The sequence below is a fragment of the Coffea arabica genome, chromosome 5e (genome assembly GCF_036785885.1).
Source record: "Coffea arabica cultivar ET-39 chromosome 5e, Coffea Arabica ET-39 HiFi, whole genome shotgun sequence".
In the NCBI taxonomy this organism is placed as follows: domain Eukaryota; kingdom Viridiplantae; phylum Streptophyta; class Magnoliopsida; order Gentianales; family Rubiaceae; genus Coffea; species Coffea arabica.
In genome coordinates, this window is record NC_092318.1 from 36,572,212 (window position 1) to 36,593,986 (window position 21,775).

The 21,775-nt window shown below is 33.2% G+C and overlaps 1 long non-coding RNA gene across 1 annotated transcript; it reads right to left on the bottom strand.

The window, feature by feature from the left end:
• Nucleotides 1-12,269: 12,269 nt before the first annotated feature.
• Nucleotides 12,270-15,299, bottom strand: LOC113743353 (uncharacterized). The gene is made up of 3 exons (XR_003461088.2): nucleotides 15,088-15,299; nucleotides 13,234-13,310; nucleotides 12,270-12,509 (listed from the first exon to the last, which is right to left on the bottom strand). It is a non-coding gene; the product is annotated as an uncharacterized lncRNA (long non-coding RNA).
• Between the last annotated feature and the right edge of the window lie 6,476 nt (nucleotides 15,300-21,775).

Genomic DNA, 21,775 nt, shown 5'->3' on the forward strand with positions numbered 1-21,775 from the left:
AGACTATAAATCGGATTATGTAAAATTTGAATTGACAATTGTGCCCCTCAAAAATGATTACATGCAAGGCATGTGGTGGATTCCGGCCAAAAACTAGTTAGAAATCTAAGTAGGGACCAAATTTAACCAATGTGAATTTATAAGGGAAGTAAAATTATACTTTTAAAAGTGAGGGATAAAAAAAGTCATTTTGCAAAATGTGAGGAACGTTTTGAACGATTTTCTATTATTTTTTTCACCTCGCAACTAGTTTGTGAATGAGTAGGATTTATATTGAAACCAAAAAAAAAAAAATCAGATTCAAAGACTCAGAAAATTATTGGGTTGAGGTTCAAACTCACATAGAAATCTAATTGGGTGTTTAAAAATCATTATATGAAATTTATATCAATATGGACATCCGACAAATACCATGTTTTTCACTACATTACGCAATTTCACACACACATGAAATTCAAGTTCAAAATATCTTACCTATACTATATATAAAGCCTAAGAGGGCTTATGGTGTTATGGCATTTTATGTTATGCCTTTTTAACCCTTATAATAAAGGTTAAAATGGGCTAACCATATTAAACAATTATCTTCATTCTTTTCCAAGTTTAAAAAATTTTTAAAATTATTTTTATAACCTTTATAACTGTAAGCAACTATCAAATAAGCAATTGTTTGTACATTTTAATTTTCTTGAAATCCTCTAAAAAATTACTTTCATAGTGTAAAAATGATTTGTAGAAAAAATCTTTATAAATAATTATATATTTATTAATTGTATACACATAAAGTGTGCCTTAATGCCTAGTAATATATATTAATCACTATATATATATAGACAAACACACAAAAATACAAAGGCTTAATCGTTTTGTCCAATTGATTCTCAACCAAACTCAAATATAGTTTGAATCAATCTAATACTTTTGGCTTATGGGAGATCAAATAAAAATTAATCAAAACGAGTAAAATCGTTGATAAAAGTGATGAAATAATAGGTTCAATGTCATGTCCTGATATTCATTGGACCACATATATCATAATATATATATATATATATATATATATATATATATATATATATATATATATATATGTCAATCTCAGAGGCAATCTAAGAGGGAGGGTGAATTAGGTTGTCCAAACTTTAAATAATATTAAGAAAGTTTACTTCCTTTTTGGACGATTACTTCCTACAAGGAGAATTAGTATAGTTGGATATACAAATTGTAAGCAATGATAAACAATAAGTTCAAAATAATAAAGCTGAAAATAACTCAAATCAAATCACAGCACAAGTTTGAAACCAACTTTAACTTGTATTTACAAACAGCTCCTTCAAAGTAGATGAACAAGTTATACTTTATACAAGGATTCAGATCACTTCTGCTCAATCACAGTCTCTCTACTTGAAGAGAAAGAACTTTTACCGTCACCACTAACCTATCCAAGGTATAAATGTACTCTTCAATCTCACTAAGAAGAGTTTTTCAGTCTTAGCTAACTATTACAACAATGAGTTTCTTGCTTGAACACTCACTAATCACATTTTCTGACTGTTATTTACAAGATTAATCTCAATAGCTATTAATACATAGGAAAATAATAACGTTACAACTAACCAACTAACTAAAAATTAATAGCTAATAGACTAGCCGTTATGGCGTTCGAACGGTCATTAAATGTCCCAACTTGCATCCTGTCTGCTTCAATGTGATTAGAATAGAATTATTTTGACAAAGTATTTGGGACAGTTCTTGTGTCCAATTGTGTGTCCTCATAGTTGTTATTTGAGAATTTTGCGACTTCTGCAATTCAGATAACCTTGATGCATTCTATTTTACATCCGTTGACTAGAATATTACTAGGCCTTAATAAGAATATTCGGATAGTGGAAGATTTTATTGAAGTGTCCAATTATGTATCTAAGTAACATGAAATTACTCCTTTTGCGAAACTTTTATGAGACAATTGGATGGTCCAATGAGTCTTAGTATAATTGCTTTGTGCATCCGAAAAGTCTTTATTTATTCTACAACAAAACTTGACAAAAATACAAGTGCTATTTGTCATCATTGAAACAATGTGAATTCTGGGGCCTAACAATATATGTGCGTGTGTGTATCTTTATATGTATGTGTGATGCACACACACATATAAACTTAAGTATACGTATGGACAGAGCACCTCTTTAATGTTAACATTTATGTCTCTTTTTTAACTACTACTATCATCCATACAGTGAAATATAAAATTTACCTTTCACCAAAAAAAATGTATATAGAACTTTTTGTTTTATAATTACCTATAATATTTTAATGTTGTTTATGTCTATTCACACGTTTCTTGTTTTTCAACTAAAAGAAACACAAGGTGTACCAAAAGTTACTAGTAGTTAGAAATTAAATTTTTTTTTGCTATATAAAGTCAAAGCACTTCTGGGGTGTTTAACATTTTTTTTTTTTTGGAGAAAATCAATGTCATAAAACATCTTTGCATATCATCACCCGCAAATCCAAAAAATTCTTCAGAATTTCATTGCATTAATTGAGCAAAAACATAGATAAAAATTAAGTAGAAAATCTTGAACTTAAAATAATATAACTTATATTTGTTTGGTTTTTTATGTCTACTATGCATCATCTCTGTGAGAACCCGTACAATTTCTTATTTTCTAGGCTTTATTTTATTTATTTGCACGCTTCTTACGCATTTTCTTTATTAGAAAAATTTTCTAGATAATTTTTATGAGCAAATAGGGTTTTTAAAATAATTTTCCTAGTATAAATTAGTTCATGAGGTTTTAAGAGTGTATACCGGTTGTGGGACCCGCTAGTGCAGAAAGTTCGGTACAATTCGGCCAGTTAGGTTAAGTTGAGTATACCGGGTTTAATTTATCAGGTGTTAAGAGATAATTAGAGGTTTGCTAAATTAATTAGTATGGAGAGACAAGCAGATAAGCTTAAACATAAAAGGTGCCACATGTCGCGTTTCTATTCGAGGGTGGACTTTTGACCAAGATATTTTCTTTCCTTCTTAAAACTAATTTTGACCAAAAATCATCTTCCATTTCTCCCTCTTTGGCCGAACTTCTTGGTGGAAAAGAAGAGAAAAACTCCCAACTTCTTTCTTCAATTTCTTGCTTGAATCTCACAAATCAACCGTTTAAATTCCAAAATTCTCCACAAAAGTGAGTTGCTAAACTAGTTTAAAGGGATTGGTGGAGCCATTTGGGAAGAACAAGCCCTAGCTATCTTGTTTCTTGAGGTTACAAAGGTGAGTGGTTAAGAAATTATCCCTTTGTTGGTTTTGATGTGAAATTAGTAGAGGTTGGTAGTTAAAGATGCAATTTTGTGGAGTATTTCATGAATTATGGTTGTGTTGTCTATTTTTTATATTTATTGGGAATTTTTCTGTTTTCATATGATTAATATTGTTTGGCCATGTATGATGGTCTAGCATGGGTTCGAATGAAGCTTTGGTATGATAATTGTAATGATTAGTGGAAAATTTCTGGTTTGAAGCAAAAATTTCCAGATTAGGGTTTCCATTTCTTCTCCTTCTGTCTGGTACTATTTCCACTACTTAGAGGCCGAATTAGCCTTGAATTAAAACATAAAAGTTGTAGAGAATGATGTTTTATAGTTGTCTGCAAAATTTCAGCTCAATCAGAGCAACGTAACCTGTGAAAAGACTGAAATACCCCTGCTACCCTGTTTCTATCCGAACATGCTAATCAGCTTCTGTAATTGGTTGTTTTGACCAGGAATACTACTGATTGGGTTGTCGATGTCTTCTTAAGCCTTATAGCCTTGTATCTTAGCTTTCATATGGCTTTGGAATCACTTGAATTGGAGTTGTATATTCTGAGATATAACTGAATGAGTCAGGACTGCTATAGTAAACTTTGAATTGGAATCTGGAGTTGTTTTGATAAATTTGACCTAGATACATTGCAAACTGGACTGAGTGGCCTTCTTCAACCTTGTAACCCCCTGTCTTAGCTTCGAAATGGTATAATTTGCACCTCAATCCGATAAGCATAGCCTCGGATGTGCCCATTCCGCAAAAACCCGTCAAAATTGTCTTTTGTAAACTTCGTTTCCGCACTTGTTGTTAGCTTAAATTTTATCCTTGTATTGTCTTGAGCATATTGAGTGGCTGTTTATGTTATGTGTAATATTGGGATTGATTGAGGAAAATAATGAAGCCATAAATGGCTGGAAAATAGGTAAATACAAAGGGCGTGCTGCCCAAATTTTCGCTCGAGAACTAATTTTCTATTTGAACTTGTATATTTTCGTTTGGCAAATACTATGATCGTTTTTCCATCTTAAAACATGGTCCTTCTTCAATTGGAAACTCCAAATGTTTACTTACTCTTACCAAATAAAGAGAAGTGGTTTAGGGTTTTCTTGGGTCCTTTGTCATCCTTTTTACATGAATTTCATTAAGACCTTTAGTTTATAAAATCTACTTGAATATGAGATGATTTGAACCATATAAACGACAGTATTTCTTAGCCTATGTAGTTGGATTCAGACTTGTCTTTGGTCCAATTGGAAAATTTTATAATCCTTTTGAGTTTGGTTTTACATTTGGTCTATGAAACCCTAATTATTTTGTCTACGGGTCTAAATGTCCTCGTTTCACTTTAAAATCTTTTATTACGATCTACTCATCAATTGGCGAGTTTCTTTGATTTCACCTAACTGTTTGTGCTAGATGAGCTGTAATATTCTTTCTCATTAATTTTAGGTTTTCTCGGTAACTAAGGATAATATCCGGAAGGATATTTTGCAAGTTGTTTTGCGTACATAGGTAAGTGTTCCTTGTTTGCTATATTATTCTTGACTCCATGACTTGTGTTATTGTTTGATAACGTGTTAAGTACTTTCAATGATTTTCAAAACAAGTTTTCTGGGCGAGTGTATACTTCATCGCACTCGACCTAAATACGTATGAATTTTTCACTGATTTAATGATTGAACGATTAGTTGTGCATGAATGTAAGTCTTCTGGCTGAACTGGGTCCTGCCCTTCGTTACCGATCGACTCGAGTTAGAAGCGGATTCGGTCGGGCGATATGGTGACCTTGGGTGAACGTTTGGTATACTCGAGTATTACCTTGTAGTCCGGACAACGTCCGGATGGGTGGAGCCTGGCCAAAGGCCGGGAAGGGGTGAATGAACGAACGAAAGAACAAATGAGGGATTTTACTTATAAAAATGCATTTTTTTTTTAACGATTGGAGGAATAAGGGGAAATGTCAGAAGAACGAACGAACAAACAAACAAATTGCTCCTTGTGAGCCCGTATCCTTTTAATGAATGTGTTACTATCGCTTTCCATTGTAAATATTTCTTGAATTATTGATACTCCATGTTTAATGTCTTGAATTGATTGTTTGATTATGTGTTCGGAACCTCACTGAGTTTTTAACTCACCCCTTTAGTTTTGTTTTCCTTAACAGGGGACGGCGAGCAGGATGAGAGCATAGACTAGCCAGTCTAGTTCTTTTGTTGCTTTTGTAGTGGTTCTCGCCTAGTGCTTGGCACGGGTTGGACATATGAAGGATTGAGAACTTTTGTATATTCGATCTTTATACTCCCTTTTGGAGATGGCAATGTATATAAGTTCCGCTTTAAGTTTTGGATCGTTGCCCTATTTATTCTCGTGATTTATTCCAATTTTAAGTGAGGACTGTGGTGAACGACTGAGTCCAGGCGAGAGTTGGGCAGGCGACCCGCCGAACCCTTTGGTTCGCCTTAAGGGGAGGTGGGGCCGTCACAATCTCCATAGCTGTCATACTCTACAAACAACCTCATGCAAATGCAAATGCGTGTTTTCTTCTTTCATATGTAAAAATGAAATAATCAATCAATCAAATTGCAGGAGGCTTCATGAAGTGCTTCTTTTGGAATTAAACTTCTGTTTATCCATATTTTGACAAAAAGTATCTCTTGTTTCTCATTCCCATTCCTATAAGAATGAATACTATAATTCGCATTACGAACAGGAATAAATACAGCACCTATAGGATAACTTCCATCTTGAAAGTTCTGTGGCATTTTTATAAGATATCCTGGATTTCTAATCTAATGCATAAATTGATTGGTTCCATAGGAAAAACTATATTATTCTCGAAAAGATCAAATGGTTTCTCTTCAATCAGCTCTATCCAAATCACAACTTGTTGGTTATTCTTCAATAATCCCTGACTTGTTTCAAAATTGCTGGTGTAGACACCAAATTTTTGCCGAATTTTAGTCAAATTTAATGTTTTCTTGAATATTTCTATTTGATAAGTCATTTATTTTTCGGCATTTTTTTAAGTATATTTTGTAGATTTATCTTTAAAAAAAAAGAGAAAAGGAAAAGTCCAAAAAAAAAATATATATATATAATAAATAAAAAAATAAAAAAAATTAAATTAAAAATTAATTAAAAAAATCAAATTATTACTAAACTTGCACATTTTCATCATTTTCTCTACCAAAACCCCTATTAACCCATTCTACACTCAACTCCCACGAGCTTTTCTTTTCATTTGGCAGAAGCCATCATTTTGAAAAAAAACCAAACCCATTTGACCCCTTCTTGCCCATGAGTTTTTGGCTCTGCCAAGACTCAACATTTTGCAGAGGAGAAAGAACACACAAACTCCCCACCTTTACTTCCTCAATCCCTCTCTCGGCTGACTCTAGATGGAAAAAGAAAAAAAAAAGACAAGCTCCACTTTGGCAAAAAAAGACTCTCTCGGCTCTCTCTCTTGTCTCAACCGAAAAGAAGAAGAAGAAAAAAAGAAAACAAAAAACACTCCCTCTCGGCTCTCCTCTCTCCCAAATTTTTTCCAACACATTTGCACACAACAAGGCAGCAATCGGTTGGATTGGAGCTTGGCAATTTCATCAAAGACCTGGGCAAAGGGACCAAACTCTTCATTGAGGTATTTATTATTATTTTTTTCCAGCTTTTCTTTTTTAATTAACTAGATTGAATGTATGTGTGGTTACCTTTTTTGTTGCTTATTTTTGCTGGTTTTTGTTGGTGTTGTATGGATGAAAATTTGGGAAATAGCTTGAGCTAGATTAGGGAAAAGGGAGATAGATTTTGTGAATGCATGTTAATTGTTTGAAAAAATGTCAAAAAAGAATTTTAGGGGCTGTTTTGATTTAATGCATCCTTTTGTTGTTGTTTACTTGTCAAACTAAGATTATAGTTGTATTGTAGAAGTTATAAGGAGGGTTTTGGCATAATTTTTATGATTTTTGGTGAAGATTTGAGGGTTTTAAAAAAATAAAAACTGAACTGATTTCTTGGCATTTTGACCACTTTCGACTCATTTTTTGTAAAAACTAACTCTGGAAATGGAACCTACGCGAAAAATGGAGTGGGGAAGTGCATTTTGAGAAATTTTGGTGATCGGAAAAGTCGCCGGTGACCGACGGTCCGGCGACGGCGCCGCCGACGGCCGCCAGCTGAACTTCTTCAGCTGGCCGAAGAAGAAGGAGAAGAAACGTAGGGGGGAGGAAAGAAGAAAAAGAAAGGAAAGAAAAGAGAGAAAAGAATTGGGCTAATGTTTATTTTTCGGTTGGGTCAAGAGTTAGTTTTGGTTGGGTTTTGGAAACGGGTTTTGGTTTATTTTCTTATGGGTTTCTGTTGGCCTAGAAGGTCAGAGCCCATGTATTTTTGGTTGGGTTTGAGTGATAGAAGACGGGCTGGCCTGTGTGCTTTGGCTTGGACTTTCGGCTGGGCTTAGATAGCACCCGGCCCAAATAAATAAAAATGATGGCCCGATGACCTTTTTCTCCCATATCAGAAATCGAAATTTGCACTTTAGCCCCTGATCTTTGGAGTAGTTTCACTTTGGCCCAAAACATTTTAAATTTGTTTCACTTGGTCCTTAAATTAATTTCACTTTGGTCCTTGAATTTTATCTTTCATTTAATTTTGACCTCTAAACTTTGGAAAAATATAATTTTTATCCCCAAAAGTTTTTCAATTTTTTCAATTCAGTCCCTGGTGAATTTTGACTCTCTTTATTATGATTGTTTCTTTTCTTTAATAGCTAATTATGTTACTTTTGAGTATGTTCAACTTGTAATTTTTAGATATTCTTAAATTTATTTACGTTTGACATATTAAGGTGAATTTTCATTATTATTATTATTTTTTCAATTAAATTGGTGCCATGATTCTTTTGTTCATTTTGAGTATAAATAGGGCAATTTGACTCCGTTTAGTCACCACTTCAAAAGGGAGGTACCCCGTTATTATTATTTCAATGTCAATTACGTGCTCTTCTGTACTCCTACGTGTTCATATGTGTTTATATATTTTTATATGCTTTGTTTATTTGATTTGAATGTTCATTTAAATTTTCTTATGTTTGTTTAGTTAATGTTATAATTATTTGAGAGGCACTTAAATACCTCAAAAAATGTAATAGATAGGATAATTAGATTTGTTTTATTTTATTTCCCCTTTTAGATTGTAGTTAGGCGCTCCCCGATGTAATAGATAGGTTGTGTGCTTATGTGGCTTATGTGTTACGTGCCTTACCCGCTTTCCTTAGGATTTTTGCATCTAGACATTATGCTTATGTGTTACGTGCTCTTATGTGTTTATTTGTTTTAATTTATGTCTACTTGTTTTATTATGTATTAAAAATGCATGACGTCACCACACTAGTCCAACGCTAGTTGTGGTTTCTCCCTCCGTTTACTTGCTAGTCCAACGTTAGTAAGGATTTTTAGAAATGGGCTAGTCCAACGCTAGACCCTTAGATCGTTCGTGCGTTAGATTCATTTTTGTGTGATATTCATTACATTTTCACGCATATTTTTATTTTTAGGATCTTTTTCCATTTGCATGATATTTCCTATTATATTATCCCCTATCCTTTATATGTGTTAATCATGTCATTTAGAATTGCATTTCATTTAGGACATTGTATAATAAGTTAGCTCATTTGCTTGTGCATATTAGGAGAATTATTTTTCAAACATGGGAAATGGGTGATTATAACTTTTTTAGTTTAAATATCCCATTAATTCCTGTATAAGAAAATTATTGTCACGAGTTTTTGCCTCCCGTACCCTTTATGTTGCATTTCCTTTTTCTTTGATCACTTATATCTATGTATATAATTTAATTTCTTTTCTTTTCTTTTAATTTCATCATTCGCATACTCGTGACACATTCAAGAAATTATTTTGATCTTCGCAATTAATGCGATTGGTTCAATTAAACTCTTGAATGAACATTTTGTCCCTTTCGATATTTTTATAAATTTAGATTTGCATTCATGTAGGAAACATTCAAACATGATAAAATTAAGGGTTAGATTAGAAAAATTTTAACTAAACCTCGCAACTAGCTTAGACTAGGTTGAAAGGATGCCTTAGGTTTGAGTTAATCGAACCTTTGCCTTCCCTTTCTTCAACCGTGACTCCCGAATCCATTTTCTTCTGTTTTTTTTTAAAGGCCTGGAGTTGTCAAAGAGGGTTTTATTTTATTTTATTTTTGTCAAAAATCTTTTGGGGTAACTTGGTACACCCAAACTCAATACCAAGTGGCGACTCCCCTTTTTCTTGAAAACCCTTTTTAGACTAAATATTTGGACCCAAATTGTCGCATTCTTTAAAGTCCCATTTTAGGTCCTTTTCATTTATTTTAAAATAAAATCACATATTTTGTAAATACCTATTTTTATACTTATTTTCCATCACGAAAAATGGGACGCGACAGCTGGCGTGCTTTATCGCATTCCTAGTATAAGAAAATCTCGACCATGCCGATCCTCCTATGTAATTGGATTTGTTGTACAAGTAAATTTCATGAAAAGCTCCTTTAGCAATAATCTTATTAATCCACTCCACGTGTTCATTACCATTAGATTTCTCATTAAAGATTATCTCATTACACTTGAGTTTGTTCAGAACCTGCATACAAATATCAACAACCCAAGAAATGAAACAGCATTAACAAACTTTGACTAGTAGGGGATGTAAACTCAATTTACAGTTGAGGTGGTCATAGAAAATGAAGTCTTTAAACTTCTTCTTGTCATGTTGTCCTGTTAATAATTTTGGCTCGTCTATTTCACTTGCTAATATATCACCAAAATATTAGTAGGTGTCATGTTGTCTACATGTTTTAACCTCTTGAAACATCATATTACCCCTATAGTGAAACAGCAAAGTTGTACAAATCTTCTTAAAAAATTAATAAAACTTTTTAGTTTTATGACTACCAAAATGTTTCAAGATATTTCTGTACACGTCTTGAAATAATATTCATAAACTAAACTTGAGATAATTAATTTTATTAAGAAATTTTGTTAATCAAGGATAATTGTCTACATAATATGCTTTAGTAAAATGGGAGAATAATTCTTAATTAGTCTTTGTTCCAGCACTATTAAAGCTTCTAATACCATTGCCACAATTTTGCATATATACCTACTTCAACACCACTAAAACATAACTACCACCTACATAATTACGGGACTACATAATAGCTGTGCAATCAGGGCCTTTCTCTATTTAACAGACAAAACATCGTGAAATAATTTCAAAAGTTTGTTGAAACTTTTCGTCAACCTTGTTTTGTGAAACCCAATCAAGGATGATTTCTCATTGCAATGCTTTATGTTTTCTTCTTTCATTTCTTCTTTTTCTTCTCTTTACCTACGTTTCAATTTGTTTTTCTCTATCTTTACTAAAATTAAGTTAAAATTTCGAAGTATGCTCAGGAGATCGACAATGAAAATGTTGGGAGGCCCTTATTGCACAACTATTATGTAGTCCCATTTACTTTCTATCAGTGCATGAAGTATGAATTTTAAGAACAAAAATTTCTTATAATACATAATTATGTAGTACCGTTTACTTTCTATCAGTGCATGAAGTATGAATTTTAAGAACAAAATTTCTTATAATACATAATTATGTTGCAAGCCCTTTTAAATTATCTCAACAAACCTATGATAGTTGGTACCAACATGTATAAACCTTTTCAATTATATATTTTGAATAATTGAATGATAATTAATTGAAGATCTAGGTTGATCAATTCTTGGTTTTAATAATTAACGAGTCATAATAATGATTTGGACTAATTTCTTTTCATGAAAAATTTGCAAGGAACAGGTCCAAACTCAATGAAGAAAGAAAAAAGGAAAACAAGTTTGAATGCAACTTATCGCTTAGGGTTGGACGTAGCTTGAGATACTAGATAGAAGGATCGGACATCTGAAAAATGAAGAAAATGCCAACTCTAATAATTGGACGATGGGTCGGACATACAATATAACTATTAGGCATCCAACAAGCTGGTTAACTCTCTGTGAACTCTCTATTTCTATCAGACACATCTCTCAGACGTAGGTTCGGATGTCTAAAACTCCTAGTGAAGACCAACTTAACAACCTTTGGATATAAGTTTGGATGCAAAATTTTTGGATCGGACATTTGATAGCTCCAATGGCTAGTTTTTTAGCAACTAAGTTTTGATCTTTAGAGAGACTCTTGGGGACAATTTTCACTATCTATAAATACCTCCAAATCTAAATATTAGAAAGACTTTCACCTACAATGATTACAAACTTTGAAAGAGTAATTTTGAGGAAAAATACTCTTGTGTGTGAGTTTACTTGTAATTTTGGTGAGGTTAAAAACTGTACTAGTTCTTAGTTGGTTGAAGGCGTTCAATTGTCACATTGTGAGGGTTAATTTGAGTGAGATTGAAAAATTCTTTGGCTCAACTAAAGGGCGTTTAGGATAAGCAAAGAATGAGCTTTCTTATATACAAGGTGATTTGCTATGCAATCAATTGAAGAAACTACTAATAGTGGAAGATTCAACTCCGAATTTGAAAGAAGTTTGGGAGTTTGTTTGGTTTATGTTCTTCTCTTTTATTCTATTTTTTAGGTTAAATTGCCTTATTCTTATTGCTTTTTTGCTTGCTTAAGTGTGTAATCACTTACATGAATTTAGCTAGTTTTAAAATCAGGTGAAATTTTTTATAACTTGTTTAGTTTTTATACAACCTAATTCATTTCCCCTTAGTCTTTGGACCTTACAATTGGTAACGAAATTTGGTCTACTAGAGATTAAATTCAATTGACTTAAGAGTAGATCATGGCTGTGACGCCCCCACTTCTCCCTAAGGCGCACCAAAGGGTATCCGCGGAACGCCTGCCTAACTCTCGCCAGGACTCAAGCAATAAACGTTCAAGTTTAAAGCGATACTAGATAACACAATCAAATTAGTACAAATACATATAGTGCGGAAGCGTTCATGCTTAACAATATCCATCCATTATCCAACCCGCACGTCGGGCATTCATAATACAACTTAAATTCCAAAATATACATCACATATATCCGAATGATACATTAAACTTTCAAAAGTACAATCATAAAGGGGTCAAGCCAAAATACACTCGAAACCCTAAAACAAAATATATCCAAAAGGAGATTTCTCTGCGTTAACTCCATTTCCATTCCTGTTAAGGAAAACAAATCTACAGGATGAGCAAAACGCTCGTGAGGCCAAGGACACACATGCAAGCGCGTAGTTCAAGTAACAATCCCAATTACAAGCTAAGCAATAATATGTTTCAATAATTAACAATTTACCGGAAAGTAAACGGAAACAATTCAAGGATATAGGAGCTCTCAGGAGCTATATTCCACTTGCACGATCAATAACCTCCACGAATTGACACTCCGTCAATCGGGTAGGTTTTGTCCGTAGAACTCCACTTAACCTGTCCCCTTTCACCTTACATACCCTTGTATTGGGCCCGCCTGTCATTTGTTGGTGGCGATACTACTCGAGTATGCCAAGCAAGACCTCTCATTAGGTCAAGCTTATATATCTCATGGCTCGCCAAGGTTCCCGACCAAACCCATGCCGGCTAGAGTCCAAGGTCGGCCAATGAGATGTGGGCGTCCCCATGTGCAATTGTGTGTCGAGGAGATTCACTCCAACGACGTATGCAGCCATAGCATACCATATCATGTATCAAGCATTGATATGTACAAGCAATCGATGTATCCAAGCAATCGATATATTCAAGCAATTTGAGCATGAGTTAAATCATTTCGAATGAGAATGAGTGCGATAAAGTACACACTCGACTCCATTTCCCAAAATCTCAAGTATTAATAACAAGTAATCACGTATCGAATTCACAGGAGTTCAAGTAACACACACTTGACACTCACCAAGTAAAACGAGAAGAAAAGGGCACTCGAAGTTTAAGCGTCCACCGTGGGATCCGTTTGTGGGTCCTCGTGTGCGCCTGAGCAAATAATAGTGAAGCATCACTCATATATCCCAATTGTCAAGGAAGATTGTACACTAGTACAATCTAAGGAAATTTCATGAAATCGAATCTCAATTACTCGTAAATCGAGGTTCAATTAGAGTTTCTTAAAGTACAAGAGCGATCGAGTTTTCATTTTGGAAAATCAGGTATAACATGTTCAAGTAATATCGAAGGAATACGGAGTGCTTGAAAACTCTCTTCCTTTGGAATTCGGAAAATTTTCAGTTTTGATATGATATTTTGAAAAATCGTATCTCACATTCTACATGTCAAAAATTGGAAAACTTGGTACCGTTGGAAACCTCTTTGAAAGTACTAAAAGTTCTTAGAAGACACGTTTCCATGAATCTAAGTGGAAGATATTCAAAAATGGGCTTAAATTTGCTATTCCAGAACACTCAGAATTGAGCCGGAGTTGGTTTTTCGTTAACTTGGAAATTCGGCAACATTCACATGTTGCGAGCTAGCCTCTGAAATTTGTAACTCAATTAGAGTTGCAAGTAAGGTTTATAACAGAAAAAGCGGATCAAGGATCGGAGTTTCGAGCACCGAGATACGGTAGCTCGAAGTTTGGGAAAATTCAAAACTGGTGAACAAATTTCCAGATTTGAGCTTCCAACTTTGGGACTTTAGTTAGGTATCGAAATGGACTTGGATTGGTACAAAATTGGGCAATATAATACTCCTATATAAAGAGTATTCCTCTATCAAATTTCATGGAAAAATACCTTCGGGAAGGTAGTCAATCAAACACCCTAAGTTTCGAAAATACTAAGACAAAACTGCCTTGAACCTTTTGTTTTCCATTTCAAACATAAAAATTCCTCAAACATGGCTCATTAGTGTAGGAAAAGCCTAAGGAATATTCATGGTATATTTGGTAAGTGTTTAGCACCAAAATATTCAGTTAGCAAGTCTATACCAAGCCTTGCATCAAATCTGTCCAAAAGTCAGGGTTTTCAAGAGCAGGGCAGGTTCCGTATTTTGATCACAAATCACCCAAATTAACTCAGAATTGGGCATGGTTTATGGCGTTGGAAAACACATTCATAGAGCTATAATTTCACAGAAGAAATCATTTTGAAATTTGGCACACAACTAGCTCAAATTCGAGCCACAAGTTGCAGCCTCAGCATTTCGTTCCAGTAAAACAGAGAAACAGAACAGCCGACTTTAAATGGTTGGTTCGGCTCATATACATGGAACCAGAACGTACATTTTATACCGTCGGAAAGGTTGGAATGTCTAGTTTCAAATGCCGCTGACGGCACTCGATTTCGACATCGGAGCACAAAATTATGGCCGAAACACGAAAGTTGGTCAGAGCATTACGGGAACAGTTCCAGATTTACTAGCTTTGTGAAATCAATTCATTTGACCCACCAAACCTCAATATTTTTCAATGAAATTTTATACACCATCTATACAACATATAAACATCATATATAAGTCATTATAACCCCAAAATTTCGCAGAAATAGATACGTTCAAAGCAGGGGCAGAATTGAAACTTTTCCTCTCATGCATTTCTTGAAGTTCATACTACTAATACACCATTAATCTACCATTTTGAGCACTAAACCAACATTAAATTCATCATCAATCATCACATCAGCCATCAAGACAAAGGGTGGGAGTTCATAGAGCCCACCTTCCAAATTTCCAACAATAACAACCACCCATATGAACATCCAAGCTTAAAGGTGTTAAACAACCTCTATAAACCAAGTTTAGAGTGTTGGATCATTACCTACTTTGGTTTGATGTTCAAGCAGAATTTCAGCCCCCCCTTTACTCCAGCAAAACCATGATTTTCAGCTCCCCTTTGCAGCTCAAATGATCCTTAAGTGTTAAGCCACGTGTGGTTTAAGTTGGGTGTGAATTGGATGAAGATTTGTGTAAGATTTGGAGATGGAATTTGCAAAACTTGGAGTTGTTTTGTTGCAGCTGATGTTTCGGCCAAATGAGAAAGAAAGAGGCGTATGATATGCTGAAATAAAGCTTCTAAAGTAAGCTTAAATGTGTGGCCACAATTTGTCGAAAGTCAACTCTCTCTTGCGCGTGTACGCTCGCATTTTGGGCTCGATTCCTTTCGAGTTTATTTCACTAGTGCACTAAACCTCTAATGCACTCATATTCATATAAATATTATTCACTCTTAATTGTCCCAAAATAATGGTCTAAAATCCCTTAATTAATCGCGCGCGTGAAAACGCGTATTTCCAATTTAGGGGCGATAAAGTGAAACCTTCGAGAAATTCTTATAACGATCGTACCACTAACTATCACTTGAGTACTTAAACCTAAATTTACCTATTTTAAGACCATTGTACATGTCTCCAATTTTCCGGACTTAATGTACTCCCAATTGGTTAAATTTTCCAAACGCATTTTCACTTTTTCACTAGACAAGCTTCTAAGAAAATAATTTTTGAAACGAGACACTTTAAAAATATAACAAAGCTATAATACCATGTACTTAGGTCTAATAAGGCTATAAAATATTATTCGTGGCAAAAAAATTCAAATAAATAATTAATTAAGCCAAAATTAGGGATTTAATGTTAATAGATTTTCGAGTCCTCACAATGGCAACCAACTTATTATTTGGAACATCTATAAATGAATCACCTACGATAGAAACCTTTATTAAATCTATTGATTTTGATTTGTGGTATGTTATTGTGAATGGTTCTTATAATGCTTTAATCACAAAGAAAGGAAAACTTAGAGAAAAGACTAAGAAAGAGTCTCATGATAAAAGAATATTGGCATAAAATATACAAGTTATGAATAATCTTTGTAAAGTTTTGGATAAAGATGAACCAAAAAGAATAAAAAATTGTAAAAGTGCTCAAGAAATTTGGAGAAAATTAGAAGAGATCTATGAGAGTAAAAATCCTAATTTTAGTGAAGAAAAGGAAGAATGTTCAACTTCAAATTCTAATGACAAAGATAATATAGATGATCTAATAGTTGAAAAGATTGTTTGAAGTTTATATGAAAAATTAAAAAGAGCAAATGAATTGAATAAGATATTAAAATCTCAATTGGATGAATGTTCTTTAGAGAAGACACAAATTAGAGAAGAAAATGAGAAACTAAAGTCACTATTGGTAGTTTAAAAGAGTTTCACACAGAATTTGAAAATTCAAATAAGGAATTGAAAAAAGAAAATTAAAAAACTCAAAGAAAAAGTGAAGGTTTATGAATCTTTAAAAGTAGAACATGTAAATATTAAGAAAAAAAATGGATGATTTGAATTTGTGCTTGCATAAATTTAGAAAAGAAAAAAGTGAAACTTGTTGTAAGGATGAAAATGAATCTAAATTGCCTAGTGGTTATAAGAAAAATTTTGCTAAGCATTTTTTAATCAAGAAAGATCATTTTTTTTATTCCCGTTAGAAGAGAGACAGAAACCGCGGGGGAGGGGGGGGGGACATAGACCTTACCTCCCAAGAGCACAATGCATCTATTAAATTACTTGGCTGGAAAGAGGAGTACCATTCTCAGGCAACAAAGTTATCCTAGCATCTTCTAAGGGAAGGAAGACCAATTTTGTCCAGTCTAAATGCCCCTCGGACTTGAGTAGGGAGATCCGAAAGCTGATGATAGGTTCTGTCACAAGTTTCGTCACAGCCAATATTAGACAAGCAATCAGTGATAGGTTGCAATTTTATCATTTATTTTATTATTAATTTCCCCTATTACTTGACCCGATGTGGATTAATTATTAAATTCTACTCACTTTTGGTATTTTACATTTATTTCAGAGAGTAGAATAAAAATATGATAACAAGTGCCAATTTGACAAGAAAGGATCCCAAGTAATAGAGATTATCCCAAGGGCATTTTTGGAAAAGGAAAACTTATGCCCATTTTGGTAATTGCGGCAAAGACAGTGGACGGCAAAGTCTTCATTATTCCTTGGAGGGCAAAAAGCGGGAGACTGAGGATGAGATTAGATTAGGCATTAGATAGAAAATTAGATATAGCAGAGGATGAGTACTACCTTTGGTGGGTTTTTTCGTTGACTTTTCCCTTGCACCTGTTTTTGCTTTTCATTCTACGCATGTGAGGAGCAAAGAGGAGAGCCTTGACTTTTCTTCCTTTTAGCTCTTAGTGTTATTCTTTCCCTTCTTCGTATGTCAGTTTCAATCCTTCTTTGTATCACTACTACGGACGAATTGAATTTCCCCAATTTCAAAGGACAATGGCCGCTGCTTTCTTTATAATTGTGCGTGAGTTTTTCGCGTCAAATATGAACTAATCTTTCCACTCTAGTCAAGGGACAATGGAGACTCTGGTTCACTTAAAAACTGTGAGATCGATTTAATTTTCTCTTTTTCTTTTATTTATTAGTATTCGCATATTTTCTAATTACAGTGCTTATGCTTCTTCGATTAATTGATTATCTTAGATCCGGAAAATTAGTTGATTGAGTAATCTATTGTCAATTAGGGCATTAAATCCGTAATTATTTAATTCATCTGAAATAATGACAACTGACATGATTGGATTTGTGTCATGGGAATACGCGGGCTAATCTGAAATAACCCTGGTAGTGTGTTATTTAATTAGAATAGGGCTCCTCTAATACGTAATGCAATTAGGGAATTAAATCTTACGGGTGTACCTAGGATTATTTCTCAATTAGAGCAGTGATTAATGGGCGTACCTTAATCACTAGCATAGTAAGGAGGGGTTGACTGTCATCGTTTGTTTGGTAGTTATAACCTATTTATTAATAAATAATTGGAAATGCTTGTGCATCGATGATTAATTAGGTGAACCAATGCTGAAGTTATTTCTTGGCTAGACCTTTAATTATTATTACTTTGATTTTAGTGAATTGTAATTTAATTTTTAGTTGGCTATTTTATTCTTAGTTGAATTGTTTTAATTGTTATCATTTATACAAAAATACCCGCTGTGTTACTTTGGATTTCTTAAGAGAACAAATATCCCCAGTCTCTGAGGATACAACCCTACTTGCTCTGTCTACAAATTCATAATTATTTGTGAAAAGCCATCCCATTCGGGTATATCGGATCAAGCAAACTCTTCGGGAACAGGGTGAATCAAGTAACCCATTGTACACCTAGAGTCCCGACTCCAGTACTTGGAATCGGGTTTTGGCTACTTTAACTGACAATTAAGTTTATTTTATTATTGTACAGGCTTCGACACCCCTGTTAATCAGCCACTTAATTACCTTCTCGGAAGCAATGAGAGATGCTAATGAAATGAGACGATAGCTGAAGGAGGGTCCGGACTTCTGTATCATACTCCACGGGCATCGAATTGCTTGTTGCAATATTTGAACTAGCACCAGTGAGTCCACTTCAACTTGCACTCTCACATATCCACGTGAAATACACCAGTTAACCCCGAAGAGAAGGGCCCTCGCCTCAGCTTGGATGCTAGTACAACTCCCAAAAAATGTGGAGAAAACGATCAGGAGCTTCTCTTCACCATCACGCAAAACTCCACCACCTCCTGCCTGTCCAGGGTTGAAAATTTTGCTAAGCATAAAATAACTTGTTCATCCAATATCTCATGCTATTTTTGTAAAAAATTTGGTCATATAATTGATACAAATTATAAGAAAGAAAATTTTGATAGAGAAGTTAAACTGTTGTGGGTTAAAAAGGACAAGTCTACAATTCACAAAGAAAAACAAGGTGTCTATAAGACAAATGATTTTAGGGAAATCTTCTAAGACTTAAAGGTTAAAATACTAATAAAAAAAGACGCACTCCAGTTTTAATAACAAGAGAAATCCTTTCAATTATTTTAGGTGAATAAAAGCATTTTATGTAATGTTTTAATGGGTAATAATTGTAGAAAATTCCAAATGTTTATGAAAATATTATGAATGTGAGATCTAAGGATTATCAATTTGGTTTCTATTCATGGACATAAATATACTTGTTGACCTTGTTAGATAATTGAAATGCTTGTATCTCTTGAAAATATACAAAATTGTGAATGATCTTGTATGATTTAGTTAAGAATGATTAGTTAAATAAAGAAATGAATACAAAAATGAATGTTGGGTGAATTGTTGCACTTTGATTGAATGCTTTTTGGTTCAATTTCTTTAATGAAAATTTGAATGCATTGCGTAATGAATGTAGATGATATCAAGTTTGTATTGTATCTTGATTGTTCAGAAAAGGTCATGACAACGCGACTCTTAAACTGAAACTAGATTAGCATCTCACACCTTTTCTTTTAGTAGAGATTAAAGTATAACAGTGGATATGTTTAACTTTTAGAGTTTTAAAAATAGGAGTTTGGAAAATGACTATTATTTCGGGAGAATATTACTATATGATCTAATAACGTATATTGTGAGTGATTAAAAGCAAGAGTGGATACGTTTAACTTTTAGATTTTTTTTTAACTTAGAAGTTTGGAGATAATATTATTATTTTTTTAAATTAAATTGGAGTGTACACGATTTCTGATGCATAATTCCTTGTTTAAGGATTCTTTTGTGCCATATTTAGTCAGTCAATGTACAAATTTACTAAATATTTTTCCAATCTAACTTGGCCTTTTTGGGTAGTTTATTTTGAAAAAAAAACACTATTTTCAACAAAATTAGTATAAAAAAGAACTAGTTCATACAATTTGTATATATTTCCATAAAAAAATCCCAAATAATGCTCCAATAGTTCATTAATGTGAAATTTAAGGGTAAAATTTGTCAAAGCAAAATTATTTAATAGTTCGTACTAGTTAAATTTAAGAAACAATTTGGAAAAGTAATTGTTTAAATGTCTGAACTGTGGTCAGTCCAATTGATCCAAGTGGTTTTTTTTTTTATTTGCGAACTATCATTATTTGGAAAATGTGAATCGCACTTCACTTTTTGATAATGGTGCTCCAACCATTTGTTTTATCATGTAGTCTAATAAATGAAAATCATATAATAAAAATGATAGTGAGAATTCCATTAATAAAAAATAGAGTGTCATTAACAATACCCTTTTCTTTTTGTAATACTTTTTTATCTAGTTAAATTTTTATAACATATAATTAAAAGCAAGCATTTAGGTATGTCAGTGGATCAAGTTTTATCCAAATCCAACTCAGACCCAGCATACTTGGGTAAGGTTTGGATTTAATTTTTCTAATTCAAACTCTATCCAAAGTAGACCCTGTAAGAGAGTCATTGATCTGAATATGGTCTGATTTTCTATGATCTATACCCCAAATCTTGATCCAAACCAAATATGTACATATATATTATATTAAATTTATTAAATAATCCTAGTTGTCATGGTAATTGGTGTAAACTTTTTTAGAAAAATGAGAAAAAGTAACGGCAAACAAATAAAAGATTATTAAATTTATAAAATAATCCTAATTGTCATGGTAATTGGTGTAAACTTTATCAAAAAAATGAGAAAAACTAAAGGCAAACAAATAAAAGATTGGATGAGAATGCACATAAAGTTTTGAAATAACTAGAGGCAATTGATAATAGTTCTTTTTTGAGTTCATAATATAGCATTCAACATTTTGAATGTTAATTTTTTTATTTGAAAATAAAAATTAGATTATATTTATATTATTTTTGAATTCTATATATTTTTAAATATTTTTACTTTAGTTCACTGTATGTTTAAAAAATTACCCATGGATACCTATTAGATACCCAAACCTATGAGAATTTGGATCTAGGTCTGAATATGAATCTAACTAAATTTAATGGATTTAGATTTGGATCAAAGAAATCCAATTCAAACCTTATCCATTGGCATACCTAGAAGCATCCTTAGACACTTCATACATATGCACTAATCTTTGCAAGGAAGAGTTGATGACAAATGTTGGGACTATCCCAAAGTGAGTTAAAAATTTTGTTGACCTCACTTTACTAGTGGTGAATTACTGTGAGAACCCAGATTTGCCCTAATATTTTCTTAGGGTTTTTCCCCTTAAATTTCATGTTTTCTGCATTTTCTGGCCTAGGATTATTTTCTTGGTGGATTTTATGAGCAATTATAGTTTTAAGATGATTTTTCTAGTATTGGAGTATTTTTTAGAAAATTAAGAATATATATTGGACGTGGGACCCACGAGTGCGAAAAGTTCGGGAAAATTCGGCCAATACGGTTAAGTTTCGGATACTGTGGAAAATTTATCGGATGTTACGAGATAAGTAGAGAGTGAGATTTGATTGATGTGAGAGAGAAAAGAAAGGATAGGAATGCATTTATTAGAGTGCCAAGTGTCAATTTTCCATTGGTTTGACTTTAAGAGTTACTATTCACTATTTTGACCTTTGACCAAAATTGGTTAAATATCTCCAAAAATTCACAAAATTCACCATTTTCTTCCCTTGTGTTGGCCGAACCTCTCATCAAAGAAGAAAGAAAAACTCTTCCAAGTTTAAGCTTCCAACAAGCTCAAATCACCCAACT